We start from the raw sequence: 20,931 nt of genomic DNA on the forward strand, positions 1-20,931 counted from the left end.
TGTTGAGAAAGGACAACAAAGAGACAACCGTCACATACTGCATATCCCAAGAAAGTAAAGAAAGGCCTGGCATGTGCCTTTTGCAGTGGTTATCTTGTCCATGTCTTTCTGTAGTGAATCCATGATTAACCAGGAAAGCAAAAGGTTTACTGTAAACATGATAGCTTGGATGAGTTTCAGCTCTCTGTAGCTACAAAGAGGCAGTAACTGTGTGAAGGTCTGTGCTTACAACCAACTTCATTGTATACAATAAGTGATTGCAGACATTTCCCAGTGATCCAGCAACATCTTGCTAACAGGAACCTAGTGTGGCAGTTCCTTGGGAGGTCCAGCCCGCAACTGACCAATACAGATGTGGTTGCTTGGGGCCAACCATCAGACTGAGCTCAGAGAAGCTGGTGGGGGAGCTGGTAAAAGGAATGGAAAAGCAGTGAAGGACTGCAACCCCATTGGAAGAACAATACAGTCTGGTTCTCCCAGAGTCTAGACCACCAAGCAAGGAAGGGATCCATGGATCCAAATATATATGTAGCAGAGGAAAGCCTTGCCTGACAGCAATGGGAGGGGAGGCCCTTGGGCCCAGGGAGGTGTGGTGCCCCACAGTAGGAAGATGCTGGAGCATTGGGCAAGAGTGTGGATGTGTGGGGGAGTAACCTCACAGAGGACAAGAGGAGGGAGGATGGCAGATGTGGGATGAGAAGTAGGATATCATGAGATGGAGTAGAGGTGTTGGTGGAGGGGTAACTGGGAAGTAGAATATCATTTAACATGTAAAAAATAATTAATAAAAAAGGAAAGAAATGGGAAAGAATTTTTTAAAACAACAGACTCAGCAAAGAAAAAAAGAGAGAAGAGAAAAGAAAAGAAGAGAAGAAAAGAAAAGAAAAGAAAAGAAAAGAAAAGAAAAGAAAAGAAAAGAAAAAAAGAAAAGTGCCACAGAGACCTAAGATCAGCTCAAGTTTGTGAACATTGGGATGTCTTTCTGTGTATGTGTGTGCAACATGTGTAGGTGTGGAAAGGCATATATTTGGGCTTGGGCAGCTATAACATGGAATACATATTAAATACATTCAGAAGCTCTTACTCATTTCACTACATTGTTAAGTACAGTCACTGTCAACCCCTTCCCATGAGAAACTGGAAGCACCAGCCAGGGGTCAGCCCAGGTCCAGCTGTGGATATGGAACACTGCCAGCTCTGCACAGGACCTACCGAATGGGAGGTGAACAAACCAAGCCCTGGCCAGTGAGAACCGTCTGCCCCACCTCCCAGCAAGCCTCAAGTCAGGAGGATTCCAAGCTCAGCAAATAAATGCAGCTGCCCAGTGAAATAAGAACACTGCAGGGCGCGGTATCTGTATGCATGGGAGATGCTTCAGTGCCCATGCTCAGAACTGGGAATCAAGAAAAATATCAGCTCTGCTGGGGATTTGTAAGCTAGAGATGATGAAAGTCTCAGGGGAGGCTGGAGGTCTGAAGAAAGAAAATCCAAGATAAACACTCACAGGTCTTCAAGATGGAACAGAAATACCTGAACACACACACACATCCAGATCTCTATTCTCTTCTCCCATCTTCGATCCATAGGGTCCCAGGAATCTTAAAGATTCCCCACAGGTTGGAATGCAGTGTCCTCCTGTGTCTACCCTTTAATTACACCACCCAACACTCACCTCAGCAGAGCCAGTCATAAATCACCCACTCCCACATCCTCTTTATCCTCCTAAGAGCAGGAAGTGGTGCAGACCTTTCAAAACCATAATTCTGAAAGCCTGAGGAAGCTTTGAGTGGCAAAGTGTCACTGCCTTCCAGTTAAGAATCACAGTGGAGATGATTGATGAATGATGTGTGTCATTTTCCGTGTATCAACCTCAGAAATGTATGACTTAATGCATAATGTTATTATGGATAATGTTATTGTTGTGATCATAAAAAGAAAAATAAATTTAAGAATATGTTCTATGTGGGTGTGGGGAAGGGGGATGCATATGTGGGCCCAGGTCAAGGCATCCCTTCCCCCTGAGATACCAGGCACACAATGGGATAGTATAGAACAGAGTTTATTTAGGGCATGGGGAGGGGAGTTAAGAGAGTAGCAGAGGCAGAGAAAGGCAGAGAGAGAGGGACAGAAAAAGTAGAGAAGTAGAGGAAGGCCATGCCCACGTGGAGAGAGGAGGGAGGTAATGGGAAGAGAGGGAGAAGCAAGGGGAAACAGGCAAGAGAGAGGCAAGAGAGGTAGGAGATGGAGGGGGGCACATGGCCACTTTTATAGTGGACCAGGCCTACCTGGCTGTTGCTAGGTAACTGTGAGGAGGAGCATATCTGGTTGCTGCCAGGAACTGTGGGGGTGGAAGTTAGACAAAAGGCCAACTATTTGATTGACCACAATTGATTTTAAAAGAAAGTAAGACCAATAAAATATGTCCAGAGTCATTGCTCAGTTCAAGACAACGTCACAATCACAACTCTGTAAGGTAGAGGATGCTGCTGCCTGAGGCCACCCGCACCTTGATAGATGAACTAGGAAAAGCAGACACTGGGAGCTCAGGGGAAAGTAGAATTGCTAATGAGAGTAGACTGGGTTCTGAGCTGCAGAGAAATATGAAGACATTCCCTGGATATATGAAACACGTGGACCAAGGTGTTTGGTGCAAGGCATGACAGGGTTTTCAGGGATGGAAGATGGTACAAAGGTGAAGGTCTGATAGGGAAGTGGCAATGATCCGAAACAATGGTATAAATTGTACCCGGGGACAGCTGGGTGTAAAGTGACAAACTGTACCCTGGGTGGTCACAACACCCATGTATGGTCATCCCAGATATGGAGCCACTACAGACCAACGTACAGATACCACCAAAGTTCAACTTTTTGAGCCAATGGGTTTTATTGGGGTTTCTAACACAGCAGGAAATACTCAAAGACAGCTTCATCACCAAGGCTCACCCCTGCATGAGTGACAGCTCACAAAAGCTGGGGCCCTGAAGCAGCACAACAGGTCAGAGAGCATCCTTTACAAGTGATTCTGCTCTAACCCTCTTCCAGGCAGCTTACTGGGTTTCTGCTTCTTCCAGGAAGCTGGTCTGGATGCTGAGTCTTCTCTGCAGCTCAGCTTCATTAATCTGAGACAGACTCTCAGATTTTATGGCTTACTCTGGCAGGGAAGGTTCTAGTTAAACAAGTCAGTTTCCCTGCTTCTGGTTCTGTCTGAACATACCTGAGCCCTCATTCTCTGGGGAAAGGGGTGTTTGTGTGTGAGAGGGGATGTCTCCCTCTCCCTCTCCCTCTCCCTCTCCCTCTCCCTCTCCCTCTCCCTCTCCCTCTCCCTCTCCCTCTCCCTCTCCCTCTCCCTCTCCCTCTCCCTCTCCCTCTCCCTCTCCCTCTCCCTCTCCCTCTCCCTCTCCCTCTCCCTCTCCCTCTCCCTCTCCCTCTCCCTCTCCCTCTCCCTCTCTCTCTCTCTCTCTCTCTCTCTCTCTCTCTCTCTCTCTCTCTCTCTCTGTGTGTGTATAATGGTTCAATATGTAGAAAAATGTAGAAAAAATCATGGTCAGCATGTAGACAAATGCAAATTGACCCATCCTTATCTCCATGTACAAAGCTCAAGTCCAAGTGGATCAAGGATCTCCACATAAAACCAGATACATTGAAACTCATAAAGAGAAAGTGGAGAAGAGCCTCGAACACAGGGGCACAGGGGAAAAAAATTCCTGAACAGAACACCAATGGCTTATACTCTAAGAATCAAGAAATGGGACCTCATAAAATTGCAAAGCTTCTGTAAGACAAAGGACACTGTCAATAGCAACCAACAGATTGGGGAAAGATCTTTACCAATCCTACATCCGATAGAGCGCTAATATCCAATATATACAAGGAACTCAAGAAGTTAGACTCCAGAGAATCAAATAACCCTTTTTAAAAAATGGGGTACAGGGTTGGTAAAATTTCTCTGAGGTTAAGAGCACCAACTGCTCTTCCAGAGGACATCAGTTCAAATCCCAGCAACCACATGGTGGCTTACAACCACCCATAACAAGATACAAATAAAGAGCCTATGAGTTGGAGCAAGCAGGCCAGAGAAAAAGAGGGAAAGGGAAAGGGGGAAAGTAAAGATTTTTTTAATGTACTTTTTAAAAAGCTATTAAAAATGGGATACAAAGCTAAACAAAAAATTTTCAATTGACGAAAACAGAATAGCTGAGAAGCACCTAAAGAAATGATGAGGGCTGGTGAGATGGCTCAGTGGGTAAGAGCACCCGGCTGCTCTTCTAAAGGTCCAGAGTTCAAATCCCAGCAACCACATGGTGGCTCACAACCATCCGTAATGAGATCTGGCGCCCTCTTCTGGAGTGTCTGAAGACAGCTACAGTGTACTTACATATAATAAATAAATAAATCTTTAAAAAAAAAAAAGAAAGAAAGAAATGATGAACATCCTTAATCATCAGGAAAATCCAAATCAAAAGAACCCTGAGATTCCACCTCACACCACTAGGAATGGTTAAGAACAAAAACTCAGGTGACAGCAGGTGCAGGTGAGGATGTGGTGAAAGAGGAACACTCCTCCATTGCTGGTGGGATTTCGAGCTGGTACAACCACTCTGGAAATCAGTCTGGCGGTTCCTCAGAAAACTGGACAGAGTACTACCGGAGGATCCCACAATACCTCTTCTGGGCATACACCCAGGAGATGCTCCAACTTGTAAAAAGGATACATGCTCCACTGTTCATAGCAGCCTTATTTATAAAAGCTAGAAGGAACCCAGATGTCCCTCAACAAAGGAATGGATACAGAAAATGTGGTACATTTACACAATGGAGTACTACACAGCTATTAAAAAGAATGAATTTATGAAATTCATAGGCAAATGGATGGATCTGGAGGATATCATCCTGAATGAGGTAACCCAATCACAAAAGAACACACATGATATGCACTCACTGATAAGCAGATATGAGACCAGAAACTTAGACTACCCAAGATCCAATTTGCAAAACCCATGAAACTCAAGAAGGAAGACTAAAGTGTGGATACTTCATTCCTTCTTAGAATGGGGAACAAAATACCCATGGAAGGAGTTACAGGACCAAAGTTCGGAGCTGAGATGGAAAAAAGGACCATCCAGAGACTGCCCCAACCAGGAATCCACCCCATATACAACCACCAAACCCAGACTCTATTGCATATGCCAGAAAGAATTTGCTCACAGGACCCTGATATAGCTATCTCTTGTGAGGCTATGCCAGTGCCTGGCAAATACAGAAGTGAGGTAACTCAATCACAGAAGAACACACATGGTACACATTCACTGATGAGTGGATATTAGCCCAAAAGCTCAGAATAACCAAGATACAATTCACAAACCACATGAGGCTCAAGAGAAGAAAGAACATAGTGTGGATGCTTCAGTCCTTCTTAGAAAGGGGAACACCCTCATACAAGTAGGGGAATGGGGAATGGGATTGGAGCTTCCCCGAGGGTAGAAACCATCGGGAAAGGGGAAAACATTTGAACTATAAATAAAGAAAATATCCAATAAAAAATGTTTAAAAAATTGCTAGTTGTTGAAAAATATTTCACTGCCACAGCTATTTCTTTTTTTTTTTCTTTTTCTTTCTTTTTTTTTAATTGGGTATTTTCTTTATTTACATTTCAAATGTTGTCCCCTTTCCAAGTCTCCTCTTCCAAAACCCCCTATCCCATCCACACTCTCCCTGCCCTATGGGTGCTCCCCCACCCACTCAGCCAGTCCCATCTTCCTGTCCTGGTATTCCCCTACACTGGGGCATCTGTGGACACACTCAGGCCCAAGGGCCTCTCCTCCCTCTGATGCCAACAAGGCCATCCTCTGCCACATATGCAACCAGACCCATGGGTCCTTCCATGTGTGCTCTTTGGTTAATGGTCCAGTGACCCGAAGCTCCAGAGAGTCTGGTTGACACTGTTGCTCCCTCCACGGGGCTGCAAACCCCCTCAGCTCTTTCAGGCTCTTCTCATCTCCTACATCGGGGACTTCAGGCTTAGTCCAATGGTTGACTGCAAGCATCTGCCTCAGTATTTGTCAGGCTCTGGCAGAGCCTCTCAGAAAACAGCCATATTAGGCTCCTGTCAGAAAGCACTTCATGGCATCTGGGTTTGCTGACTATATGTGGTATAAAACATTCCACAAAATAGAAACAGAATGAATACAACCCAATTCGTCCTATGTGGCCACAATTACACTTATACATAATTTACATTAAAAACAAAACAAAACAAAACAAAACTTCAGGCCAATTTCCCTTATGAAGATCAATGTAAAAACACTCAATAAAATTCTCCCCAAACGGATCCAAGAACACATCAAAATGATCATTCACCACATTCAAGTAGGCTTCATCCCAGGGATGCAGGGATGGTTCAATATATGGAAATCCATCAACGTAATCTACTGCATAAACAAACTGAAAGGAAAAAAACCACATGAATATTTCATTTGATGCTGAAAAAGCATTTGACAAAATTCAACATCCCTTCATGTTAAAAGTCTTGGAAAGATCAGAAATTCAAGGCTCATACCTAAATATAATGAAAGAAATAGACACCAAACCAGTAGGCAACATCAAACTAAATGGAGAGAAACTTGAAGCAATTCCATTAAAACCAGAGACTATCTATTCCCTAACTATTAAATATAGTACTTGGAATTCTAACTAGAGCAACTAGACAAAAAAGGGAAAAAAATATGTCAAAGGGATACAAATTGGAAAGGAAGAACTCAAAATATCAGGATTTGCAGATGATATGATAGGATACTTAAGGGACCCCAAAAATTCCACGGGAGAACTCCTGCAGCTGATGAACAACTGCCCCAGCTATTTCTGCAAGAATGGGTGGCAAGATTGAACAGGCTATCTGTGAAGCTTTGCTTACCGGCGGTCTCCCTGCCTGCTTGCTTGCTTGCTTGCTTGCTTGCTTGCATGCTTGGTTGGCTATGGCACCTGCTGGAGGTCTGGTACAGAATCAAGCCTCGCCCAAACCCAGACAAGAATGAGTTAATTTACCCAAAATATTAACTTTGTGGGCTCTCCCTGTATAATCCTTTAGCTGGCAATAGCTGGGGCCTTAGCCATAAAACTCTCTGGTTTTGTCTAAGCCAGTCTCTTTTTAATAAAAAGGCTCTAATTTACTTAAAGCAAAACTTAAGTCAGGCTGCAAAACCTCTAAACCCAAGACCCACACCAGGACAGTTTTCCCAGGGGTAGAAGCCATCACATGAGTTAGCAGTCTCCCAGAGGAATCCAGGGGGTAAGAACAGCTTGGCTCCTTTGTGACCTTATCTACAGAAGAATTTGAGGAGTTTCCACTTGATTCTAACAAACTAGTCATTTCCAGGAATAGAAACTGAAACCTACTCTGACTACAGCCCCCCTCTTCGGTGGTTTAGATAAATAGGACTCAGATCCAGACAGAAAAGAGTAGAGAGCAAGTGCTGTTTGTGGACCAGTAAGGACAAAGAAACTCAGGGAGATCCGACTGTCCATCCCACAGTCTCCTCCTTTCTATGTGCAGTTCTTCCTGGGACACCAGAACTCCACACCTCACGTCCTCTCTTCATAAACATCCTGAATCTGAATTCCAGTTTTAGATAAAGACCTTTCCTAAGAGGAAAGCCAGCACAGAAGTGTTATTGCCACCAGATCAAGGTCACCACTGCTGAGGTAAGTGAAGGGTGTCTAGCTTCAGCTTGTTTGATAATCCAAGATGTGTGATAGCATGAGGAGTGCTGTCCTGACACCAGGAAAGGAGAGCTCAGGGCTTTGTACTCAGGGAGGATCCTGGACCCTCAAGGGCCATCTTCTCGACCACGGAGTATCCCAAAGCAGAGAAGGCAACCCCTTCCTCCCACCTGTGTGTTGTGGACCATGCTTGTGTTCTGGAGCAGTCAAGCTTGGAGAAAGATGCCAGGTTGGGATACTCAGATGCCCTTGGAGTCCAGGTTGTAGGCTCTTCTTTTGTCCCATGGAGATAAAGTCCCAGATCAGAAACAGCCACAGACAAGCTCTGGCAGATCATGTTAGACCCTCTGGTTTTCAAAGATTCTAATGCCCTCTGTCACTTGTTACTCTGAAGGGCATATTTTGTAGATCTTCCTGTTTCTCTCTTGCAGTGTGCAATATGATTTGCTTAATACATTCTGGATTTTCACTATAGTATGACTTCAGGAATTTCTTTTTCTGCCCTGTAGATTTGGAGTTCTACATGCTTCTTGTATCTGGCTGTACTTTGCTGTCCCTTAATTTGGGAACATTTTTGCTAGGATTCAATGAATATATATTGTATGCTATTGGAAAGAGTTCTTCTTCTTCTATGCACATACATTTTCTGGTGTTCCAAATATTACACATGCTTTATTCATAGGTTTTTCAATTATTATGGCCAATCATGAACAAGTCTTCCAATACTATATTATCTATATATACCTAAAATTCCAGATAATCTCTCCTTCAGGTGATCCATTGTGCTCATGTGCCTTTCCGTTGAGCAAGTGATTTACAGAAAAATTAATTTTAGCCTCTTTTAAGACACGAGTTTCTTCAGTATCTCTTTTTGTTCACTTCCATCATCATAGCCTTTGTCAAACCCTGATTGTCATTCAGCTGACTGAGTCCTTTCTCCTTGATCATATTGATAATCATCCTTTTGAATTCTTTACCTATGTCATTCTCACAAAAACTGGAAGAATTTCCCTGCACTTGTAGTTTTTAGAGGAGATCAGCTGTCTTTGCTTTTCTTTTTTTTTTTTGATTTTTAATATTTTTATTACATATTTTCCTCAATTACATTTCCAATGCTATCCCAAAAGTCCCCCATAGCGCCCCCCACTTCCCTACCCACCCATTCCCATTCTTTTGGCCCTGGCATTCCCCTATATTGGGGCATATAAAGTTTGCAAGTCCGATGGGCCTCTCTTTCCATTGATGGCCGACTAGGCCATCTTTCGATACATATGCAGCTAGAGACAAGAGCTCCGGGGTTCTGGTTAGTACATCATGTTGTTCCAACAATAGGGTTGCAGATCCCTTTAGCTCCTTGGGTACTTTCTCTAGCTTCTCCATTGGGAGCCCTATGATACATCCAATAGCTGACTGTGAACATCCACTCCTGTGTTTGCTAGGCCCCGGCATCGTCTCACAAGAGACAGCTATATCTGGGTCCTTTCAGCAAAATCTTGCTAGTGTATGCAATGGTGTCAGCGTTTAGAAGCTGATTATGGGACGGATCCCTGGATACAGCAGTCTCTAAATGGTCCATCCTTTCATCACAGCTACGAACTTTGTCTCTGTAACTCCTTCCCTGGGTGTTTTGTTCCCAATTCTAAGAAGGTGCACAGTGTCCACACTTTGGTCTTCATTCTTCTTGAGTTTCATGCATTTATCAAATTGTATCTTATATCTTGGGTATCCTAAGTTTTGGGCTAATATCCACTTGTCAATGAATACATATTGTGTGAGTTCTTTTGTGATTGTGTTACTTCACTCAAGATGATGCCCTCCAGGTCCATCCATTTGGCTAGGAATTTCATAAATTCATTCTTTTTAATAGCTGAGTGGTACTCCATTGTGTAAATGTACCATAATTTCTGTATCCATTCCTCTGTTGAGGGACATCTGGGTTCTTTCCAGCTTCTGGCTATTATAAATAGGGCTGCTATGAACATAGTGGATCATGTGTCCTTTTTACCGGTTGGGACATCTTCTGGATATATGCCCAGGAGAGGTATTGCTGGATCCTCCGGTAGTACTATGTCCAATTTTCTGAGGAACCGCCAGACTGATTTCCAGAGTGGTTGTACAAGCTTGCAATCCCACCAACAATGGAGGAGTGTTCCTCTTTCTCCACATCCTCGCCAGCATCTGCTGTCACCTGAATTTTTGATCTTAGCCATTCTGACTGGTGTGAGGTGGAATCTCAGGGTTGTTTTGATTTGCATTTCCCTGATGATTAAGGATGTTGAACATTTTTTCAGGTGTTTCTCTGCCATTCGGTATTCCTCAGGTGAGAATTCTTTGTTCAGTTCTGAGCCCCATTTTTTAATGGGGTTATTTGACTTTCTGGAGTCCACCTTCTTGAGTTCTTTATATATATTGGATATTAGTCCCTTATCTGATTTAGGATAGGTGAAGATCCTTTCCCAATCTGTTGGTGGTTTTTTTTGTCTTATTGATGGTGTCTTTAGCCTTGCAGAAGCTTTGTAGTTTCATGAGGTCCCACTTGTCAATTCTCGATCTTACAGCACAAGCCATTACTGTTCTATTCAGGAATTTTTCCCCTGTGCCCATATCTTCAAGGCTTTTCCCCACTTTCTCCTCTATAAGTTTCAGTGTCTCTGGTTTTATGTGAAGTTCCTTGATCCACTTAGACTTGACCTTAGTACAAGGAGATAGGAATGGATCGATTCGCATTCTTCTACATGTTAACAACCAGTTGTGCCAGCACCATTTGTTGAAAATGCTGTCTTTCTTCCACTGGATGTTTTTAGCTCCCTTGTTGAAGATCAGGTGACGATAGGTGTGTGGGTTCATTTCTGGGTCTTCAATTCTATTCCATTGGTCTATTTGTCTGTCACTATACCAGTACCATGTAGTTTTTATCACAATTGCTCTGTAGTAGAGCTTTAGGTCCGGCATGGTGATTCCACCAGAGGTTCTTTTATCCTTGAGAAGAGTTTTTGCTATCCTAGGTTTTTTGTTATTCCAGATGAATTTGCAGATTGCACTTTCTAATTCGTTGAAGAATTGATTTGGAATTTTGATGGGGATTGCATTGAATCTGTAGATTGCTTTTGGCAAGATAGCCATTTTTACAATGTTGATCCTGCCAATCCATGAGCATGGGAGATCTTTCCATCTTCTGAGATCTTCTATAATTTCTTTCTTCAGAGACTTGAAGTTTTTATTATACAGATCTTTCACTTCCTTAGTTAGAGTCACGCCAAGATATTATATGTTATTTGTGACTATTGAGAAGGGTGTTGTTTCCCTAATTTCTTTCTCAGCCTGTTTATTCTTTGTGTAGAGAAAGGCCATTGATTTGTTTCAGTTAATTTTATATCCAGCTACTTCACCGAAGCTGTTTATCAGGCTTAGGAGTTCTCTGGTGGAATTTTTAGGGTCACTTATATATACTATCATATCATCTGCAAAAAGTGATATTTTGACTTCATCTTTTCCAATTTGTATCCCTTTGATCTCCTTTTGTTGTCGAATTGCTCTGGCTAGGACTTCAAGTACAATGTTGAATAGGTATGGAGAAAGTGGACAGCCTTGTCTAGTCCCTGATTTTAGAGGGATTGCTTCAAGCTTCTCACCATTTACTTTGATGTTGGCTACTGGTTTGCTGTAGATTGCTTTTATCATGTTTAGGTATGGGCCTTGAATTCCTGATCTTTCCAAGACTTTTATCATGAATGGGTGTTGGATCTTGTCAAATGCTTTTTCCGCATCTAAGGAGATGACCATGTGCTTTTTGTCTTTGAGTTTGTTTATATACTGGATTACCTTGATGGATTTCCGTATATTGAACCATCCCTGCATCCCTGGGATGAAACCTACTTGGTCAGGATGGATGATTGTTTTGATGTGTTCTTGGATTCGGTTAGCAAGAACTTTATTGAGGATTTTTGCATCAATATTCATAAGGGATATTGGTCTGAAGTTTTCTATCTTTGTTGGGTCTTTTTGTGGTTTAGGTATCAGAGTAATTGTGGCTTCATAGAATGAGTTGGGTAGAGTACCTTCTGTTTCTATTTTGTGGAATAGTTTGTGAAGAACTGGGATTAGATCTTCTTTGAAGGTCTGATAGAACTCTGCACTAAACCCATCTGGTCCTGGGCTTTTTTTAGTTGGGAGACTATTAATGACTGCTTCTATTTCTTTGGGGGATATAGGGCTGTTTAGATCATTAACCTGATCTTGATTCAACTTTGGTACCTGGTATCTGTCTAGGAACTTCTCCATTTCATCCAGGTTCTCCAGTTTTGTTGAGTATAGCCTTTGGTAGAAGGATCTGATGGTGTTTTGGATGTCTTCAGGATCTGTTGTTATGTCTCCTTTTTCATTTCTGATTTTGTTAATTAGGATGCTTTCCCTGTGCCCTCTAGTGAGTCTGGCTAAGGGTTTATCTATCTTGTTGATTTTCTCAAAGAACCAGCTCCTTCATTGGTTGATTCTTTGAATAGTTTTTCTTGTTTCCACTTGGTTGATTTCACCCCTGAGTTTGATTATTTCCTGCCATCTACTCCTCTTGGGTGAATTTGCTTCCTTTTGTTCTAGTGCTTTTAGGTGTGTTGTCAAGATGCTAATGTGTGCTCTCTCTAGTTTCCTTTTGGAGGCACTCAGAGCTATGAGTTTTCCTCTTAGAAATGCTTTCATTGCGTCCCATAAGTTTGGGTATGTTGTGGCTTCATTTTCATTGAACTCTAAAAAGTCCTATATTTCTTTCTTTATTCCTTCCTTGACCAAGGTATCATTGAGAAGAGTGTTGTTCAGTTTCCACGTGAAGGTTGGCTTTCTATTATTTATTTTGTTATTGAAGATCAGCCTTAGTCCACGGTGATCTGATAGGATGCATGGGACAATTTCAATATTTTTGTATCTGTTGAGGCCTGCTTTGTGACCAATTATGTGGTCAATTTTGGAGAAGGTACCATGAGGTGCTGAGAAGAAGGTATATCCTTTTGTTTTAGGATAGAATGTTCTGTAGATATCTGCCAGATCCATTTGATTCATAATTTCTCTTAGTTTCACTGTGTCCCTGTTTAGTTTCTGTTTCCATGATCTGTCCATTGGTGAAAGTGGTGTGTTGAAGTCTCCCACTATTATTGTATGAGGTGCAATGTGTGCTTTGAGATTTACTAAAGTTTCTTTAATGAATATGGCTGCCTTTGTATTTGGAGCATAGATATTCAGGATTGATAGTTCCTCTTGGAGAATTTTACCTTTGATGAGTATGAAGTGTCCCTCCCTGTCTTTTTTAATGACTTTGGGTTGGAAGTCAATCTTATCAGATATTAGAATGGCTACTCCAGCTTGTTTCTTTATGCCATTTGCTTGGAAAATTGTTTTCCAGCCTTTCATTCTGAGGTAGTGTCTATCCTTTTCTCTGAGATGAGTTTCCTGTAAGCAGCAAAATGTTGGATCTTGTTTGTGTAGCCAGTTTGTTAGTCTATGTCTTTTTATCGGGGAGTTGAGTCCATTGATATTAAGAGATATTAAGGAAAAGTAATTGTTGTTTCCTGTTTTTTGTTGTTAAAGTTGGCATTTTGTTCTTGTGGCTGTCTTCTTTTAGGTTTGTTGAGGGATTACCTTCTTGTTGTTTCTAGGGCGTGGTTCCTGTCCTTGTATTGGTTTTTTTCTGTTATTATCCTTTGAAGGGCTGGATTCGTGGAGAGATAATGTGTGAATTTGGTTTTGTCGTGGAATACTTTGGTTTCTCCATCTATGTTAATTGAGAGTTTGGCTGGGTATAGTAGCCTGGGCTGGAATTTGTGTTCTTTTAGTGTCTGTATAACATCCATCCAGGATCTTCTGGCTTTCATAGTCTCTGGTGAAAAATCTGGTGTAATTCTGATAGGCTTGCCTTTATATGTTACTTGGCCTTTTTCTCTTACTGCTTTTAGTATTCTATCTTTATTTAGAGCATTTGTTGTTCTGATTATAATGTGTCGGGAGGTATTTCTTTTCTGGTCCAGTCTATTTGGAGTTCTGTAGGCTTCTTGTATGTTCATGGGCATCTCTTTCTTTAGATTTGGGAAGTTTTCTTCTATAATTTTGTTGAAGATGTTTGCTGGTCCTTTGAGTTGAAAATCTTCATTCTCATCCACTCCTATTATCCGTAGGTTTGGTCTTCTCATTATGTCCTGTATTTCTTGGATGTTTTGAGTTAGGATCTTTTTGCATTTTACATTTTCCTTGATTGTTGTGCCGATGTTCTCTATGGAATCTTCTGCACCTGAGATTCTCTCTTCCATCTCTTGTATTCTGTTGCTGATGCTCGTATCTATGGTTCCAGATTTCTTTCCTAGGGTTTCTATCTCCAGTGTTGCCTCATTTTGGGTTTTCTTTATTGTGTCTACTTCCCTTTTTAGGTCTAGTATGGTTTTGTTCATTTCCATCATCTGTTTGGATGTGTTTTCCTGTTTTTCTGTAAGGACTTCTACCTGTTTGATTATGTTATCCTGTTTTTCTTTACGGATTTGTAACTCTTTAGCAGTGTTCTCCTGCAATTCTTTAAGGGATTTTTGTGCTTCCTCTTTATTGTCTTCTGCCTGTTTAGCAGTGTTCTCCTGTATTTCTTTAAGTGTGTTATTAAAGTCCTTCTTGAAGTCCTCTATCATCATCAGGAGATATGCTTTTAAATCCGTGTCTAGCTTTTCCGGTGTGTTGGGGTGCCCTGGACTGGGCGAAGTGGGGGTGCTGGGTTCTGATGATGGTGAGTGGTCTTGGTTTCTGTTAGTAAGATTATTACGTTTACCTTTCGCCATCTGGTAATCTCTGGGGTTAGTTGTTATCGTTGTCACTGTTTAAAGATTGGAGCAGAAGCTGTGTTCCACTCACCAGCAGTCTCAAAATCCTGTGGCGGGGGTCGTGGGTAGCTGACGGTACCCCGGTGCTGGTCCAGCCGGAAGAGGCCTGTGGTCCTACTCAGGCCGGTTTTCTGCTTCCCTAACTAATGCAGTCTCTGGTCCTGCGTGCAATTGGATTGGAGCAGAAGCTGTGTTCCACTCTCCAGAAGTTTTAAGATCCTGTGGCGGGTGTTGTGGGTAGCTGGTGAGTGTCAGCCGACCCTGCGCCCCAGCTGCCCCAGTGCTTTTCTGACCGGAAGAGGGTTGTGGCCCTATGTAGGCCGGATTTCTCTCTCCCCAACCAGAGCAGTCTCAGGTCCCGTGTGATTGGACTGGAGCAGAAGCTGTGTTCCACTCACCAGCAGTCCCAAAATCCTGCGGCGGGGGTCGTGGGTAGCTGGCGGGTGTCAGGCAACCCTGTGCTCCTGCTACCCCGGCGCTGATCCGGCAAGATGAGGCCTGTGGCCCTACTCAGGCCGGTTTCTGCTTCCCTAACTAATGCCGTCTTTGCTTTTCATGTATCACTTGGCTTTGTGTTCAAATCTGATGTTATGAGTTAGATCACTTGTTGTTGTTCTGAGGTGTGCAGGAGAAGAAAGAGAAACCCTGCAGGACATGTTAAAGCTTAGCAAGCATCAGGGAAGGACAGTCTCTGATAGAATGAAACCCACAGAGGCTTACAGAATCAGTTTCTTTGATTGCCACACACAAAAAAAGGCCTTTTAGGAATTCAGTTCCCACAGACCAAAACCTCTTGCTTGATCTAGGAGTTGTCTGAAGGAATCATTACCTGAGCAATTCTCAGGCACACAAGGCTTCCTGGTTTGCCAGGTGAGTCTTGGTACTGAGGACATGCTAAGGTTCTGAAATTCCCAAGAATCAGCAACTCCATAATTCTCAGATAACTGTCACTGATTGTTTAAAGAGCTTAACTTCACACTGTAAGTGGCCATCACTCCAAGTAAATGCCAGGTGCAATGGCTCTTCCAGTTTGCCCACTGCATCTCTCTTTTGTTTAAGCTCTATTCAGTTATCTTGAGAATTAAATTTATGTTGAAGATCATGCATCCTTCCAGTAAATACAGTGTTTTCTCTATCGTGCTGTTTCACAATCTTGCAAAAAGAGGCCAGTAAAGCTAAAAGTAAAAAGACAAGGATAGCAGTTGCTAGACCAAGGAATCTATTTAAATGATGCACGAGATTGAAAAGAGCTGAAATATCTGCACTGCTTTCCATAACATTCACCCCAGTCATTTCAGGAAAGCTTTTTGAGAACATATTCTTAATTTCTTCTTGAAAATTAGAAATCATTTAATAAGAATGAGGGTGGCCCATCAAATGCATTTTAACCTTTTTTCCAGTCATACTTATTCTCATTGAAATTTAAAAATAAAATACAATATATAACATGCCATCACATTTAAACTTCACAGCAGTGGTGGCACATGCCTTTAATCCCAGCACTTGGGAGGCAGAGGCAGGCGGATTTCTGAGTTCAAGGCCAGCCTGGTCTACAAAGTGAGTTCCAGGACAGCCAGGGCTACACAGAGAAACCCTGTCTCGAAAACCTCAAAAAAAAAAAAAAAAAAAAAAAAAGAAACATTTAAACTTCACTTGTTCTATGTCTCTAGCTCTAATTAGTATTAGAGCTTGTCTCAGATCAGCTATTTCATTAACCATGTCACTATTTTATTGTGTTGAGTCCAAAGTTCTGCAGAATGTTTATGCCAGTCCCTCATGAGCTCAGCAGTTCAAATTACTTTTTGAAGCGCCGATCTACCTGTATTATATCAACAGTAGCTAAAGCAATAACTCCCATAGCTACAACAACAAACACCCCAGTCATCCTACAAGTTCTTCTTAATAATCACATCAAGTATTAAAAATCATCACAGGTGAATTTTGCCATGGTCTTGACAATCTCACCGCCTTCTGGATGGCTGGCCTTGCTCTAAGAAATCACAAACTTTCTGAAGTGGCATTTAAGGACATACTAGAATTATCACAGCTATGAAGAGTCTGATATTCACAAGGGATACTATAATCATTAGGCTGGCACTGTACAAGCCTTTCCAGTAGCAAATTAGGGAATGATATCCATACTAAAAAGGGGTGACATAGATTTAAGCTAAAGGTCAAAGATGACAAACCATCATTAATGTTTAAACTCCTTTTCCATGCTTTAGGAGGGTAAAAGGCACTTGTTAATTTCCACAAATAAGTCTGCACTGGATGGTCAGATTGCAGGAGAGCACTGACAGTCCAACTCCATGCCATCAAATACGTTCATTAACAGTAGAACTAATTTCCACAGTTCCAATTGAACTCTACTGTTGCAGTCTAAATTCTGAGTAAGAACATTTTCCTGAGGAAAGCCATAAAAGCTCCAATCAATGGTTTCTTCAGGGGAGATATCAACAAGCATCCAAGAGTTCTCCCTATAACATTACTGCCTTTGTATCCAACCCAAAGCCTTGTCAGTAATCCACATATCACAAGGCAAAATGTCAGATTTATGGAACTAGTAGCAATAATATTCTATCATCCTCTAAAGGCATATAAAATTTATTATGAAAACTCTAGATAGAATCAATTATGGATAACCATACTTGAAAAGGTCTATGTAGACTTTGAGTTCTATTATCCATAAAATAGGAGTTCCTTGCACTCCCACAGTATAATTTGTGATTTCTGTACCCTGCTCCATAGGCTTAGCACTTCTCCAGTTGTCATAAGGATCAGGTAACCAAAAAGATGTATTAACCACCAAGGGGACACCTATATTCCCCCCAATTTACTCCGTTGCTAATTGTAGGATTAGGAATATAGGCCCAATGTGTATCCTCGGTCCCCATTGCTGTATAACTTCCACAGACAGCATACCAAGGAACAAAGTTGTACCATTCAAAGGTTTTGTCAAATTTTTATCAATTCTGATAGTGACCATAACACTTGGTTTCAATTCTGATGTGAAAACATAAGGATTATTCATCAAACATTCATTGTAAAAAATAAAGGGTTGCAGACTGTTCCCATAGGCCAAGCCACATCGGAACAACAAAGCATGAGAAGTGTCACAGAGACTGTGAACAATGCGATGTGTCTTTGTGTGTATGTGTGTGCAATGTGTGTGTGTGTGTGTGTGTGCAATGTGTGTGGGTGTGGAAAGACATTTATTTAGGCTTGGGTGGCTATAACATGGAATCCATATATATTGTATGGAATATATATATATATATATATATATATATATATATATATATATATATATATATATATTGCATGGAATATATTGAGTGGCTCTTACTCATTTCACTGCATTGTTAAGGACAGTCAAACCCTTCCCATGAAAAACTGAGAGCACCAGTCAGGGGACAGCCCAGGTCCAGCTCTGGATAGGGAATACTCCCAGCTCTGCACAGTTGGGCTGTCCTTAAAACATTGCTAATTTTTCAAAACTGTTTTACTGCCCCACATAGTCCTACAAGGTAATGGGTCACAAAATGAAACAGGTGAACGTCTAAGCCCTGCTGTTGTGTGAACTGCTTGTTTGAATTGCTGGGGGTCCTGCTGGAGGTCTGTTACAGAATCAAGACTTGCCAGTGCTCAGACAGGATATGAATTAATTTGATCCCCAAATAATATCTGTGGTTATTCACTCTATAATTCTTTAGCTAACAATATCTGGGACCTTACTTAGAGAATTCTCTCTGGTTTTGTCTTGGTCAGGCTCCTTCTTAGTAAAACACCTCTAATTTACTGCAACCAAAACTCCAGCCAGACTAGTGACTGTCTGAACAACCACAGACTCATAGTATCACATAGGAAAATGCTGGAGCAAGGAAGAACAATGGATTAGCCTCCTGTCCCTACAGTCTGTGCCTCTGTGGTTAGGAAGTCTGTGTCTGTTATGGCCAGGAGTGGGGTTGGTGAGGGTGGATTTCAACTTAATGCCACCTTGGAGTCATTTTAATAGAGAGTGGACTTCTGCGTGGGATCAGAGACTGGTACTTACAGTGAAGATGGAAGAAACACTTCTCATCCAAACACAATGCAAGGGGCAGGGAAGATGAGCCACATTGTTCTCAGAGGTTCAGGGCAGCAATGCAGTTTATAATCCCTAACATCAGTGAAAATTTTTTGAACAATTAGCAAAGTTTTAAGGATAGCCCAACTATACCAGGAAAAATTGAGTCCGGCCAACTGACTGAGTGCTTTCAAAGTAGGAGCAACTTCCTCACAGCTTATACAAGATAAAATTGATTTTGTTTTTACAAAATGTAGCACAGTGAACTTAACACATTAATCACAATGTTCACCATTTCCATGGATTTTTCTGAGTGGCTAGGGAGATAATCACGGGATAAAGTAACTGTCTTTCAAAGAGAAAGTTATGAGTTGGATACCCAGAATCCACATAAAAGACAGGCATAATGGAGTGAGTTTGTAATTTCAGCCCTAAGGAAGGAGAGTGGCAGAACCCTGAAGCTCACTTGTCAGCCACCCTTGCCTAATTGGTGAAATATAGGCCAGTGAGTGTGTCTTTCTCAAAATAAGGAACAAGATATCTGAGAAACAACAGCATCTACACACACATGTCCACACACACAAAAAGAGAGAGAGACAGAGACGGACACAGAGACACAGAGACAGAGGCAGAGACAGAGACAGAGACAAAGACAGAGTAAGACAGAGAGATGAGAGAAAGAATATCAACAGAATAAGGCAGGGTTACAGCAAGTCTCTGCAATCATTGAGCCATGGGCTTACTGGATCTGAAAGGCAGTACTGCTCAGCAGTAGATGACATCATTTGACAAGAGGATCTTGAGGTAGGGAAGCAGAATGATCAGTAGGAGGGAGCCCTCACACTGGAATCAAAGGAGGTCTCCTGGTACCAGGGCAGAGGATCTTCCATTATGGCTTATTTCACTTAGGGGTTGTTCACAGAAAGGCCCTTCTCTGTCTTCTGCACCACAGAGCACCCCCAACCCAGATTACAGCAAAGTTCCATAACACACACACATCCTGGGTCTGTTGATCTTCTGATGCCATCTTGAACTTGGAGAAAGAGGGTGCATTGTGGGACTGGTCCTCAAAGTCAATGCAGGAACCTCTTTGGGGTGGAGGGTGGTTGTTGTAGTTTGTTGTTGTTATTTTTTATTTTGGCTTTGGTTTTAGTTGAGACTGATCACAATGTGTGCCTCTTTTCAGTTTTGAGCACTATTTCATAAAGGTTATTTCACCAATAAGATCCTTTGAAAGAAAAAATGAGAGGAGGTGGAGGAAAAAAGAGAGAAACAAAGAAACGAACAAAGAAAATCGGGTGCTTGCAGCCCTGTGGGTTTATATTTGTATTGTCTGAGCTCTCCTGCCTTTTAGCATGCCTGGTGTCCAGGCCATAGCATGTGCTTTTGTTTTTGTGGTTCTGTAGCAGAGCTTGAAACCAAGGACATGATGGCAGCATGTTCCCTGCCTCCGGCTTGTTCTCATTGTCTGAGATCTTTCCTGCTTTCAATTAAATTTAATTTTTTTTCTATTCCTGTGAATGATGGCATTAGAATATTGATAGAAATTGCATTGAATCTGTAGATTAACTTACTTATGCCAGCCATTTTTATGACATTAATTCTTCTAGTCCTTTGGGATGGGTAGTATTTTTTTCTTTTAGTGTATTCTAATATTTGTGAAGATTTTAAAGGTTTAATTATAGAGGGCTTTTCCTTTCCTAGTTACACTTATTTCGAGGAATGTTATTTGGGAAAAGGTGCTGGCTAATTGTATGAGATTAATTCTGTTTCCTTCTTTAGCATGTTTGTCATTGAGATACATGAAGGTAACCAAGATTTTTATGTTAATTTTGAGTTCTGTCTCTTTCGTGAAATGATTGTAAGAGTTCTCTGAGGAAGACTTTGGGTTCTATTATGGATAGAACCTCTTCCTGTGCTCAGTGTGTTTGATTGGAGGTTTTCGCATTTGTTGCAACATTGGCCATATATTTGCCATATGCGGCCTTTAGTATGTGGAGATGTGTTCTCTCCTTTCCCAGTTTTTTTAGGAACGTGTCATGAAGAACATATTTGATTTTTGTGTCAGATCATGGGCTCTTAGGAGAATTGTCCTTGGCCCGAGCTTAGGTCCTCCCACTGGGGGCCTCTTGCATGCCTTGTTTTTAAAAATCTACCTAAATCTCCTGTGGCCAACATGAACTTAGGAACCATGTCTGGCTGAACATCTAATATTTTTCTATTTTCCTATAAATGTACCATCATATATAAACAAGCAGTAATGGGCGTTGGCCTGCCCTATATATGAGTCATATGTTACCA

This window comes from Mus caroli, unplaced genomic scaffold, assembly GCF_978045245.1.
Source record: "Mus caroli unplaced genomic scaffold, Mus_caroli_1 scaffold_13, whole genome shotgun sequence".
Lineage (NCBI taxonomy): Eukaryota > Metazoa > Chordata > Mammalia > Rodentia > Muridae > Mus > Mus caroli.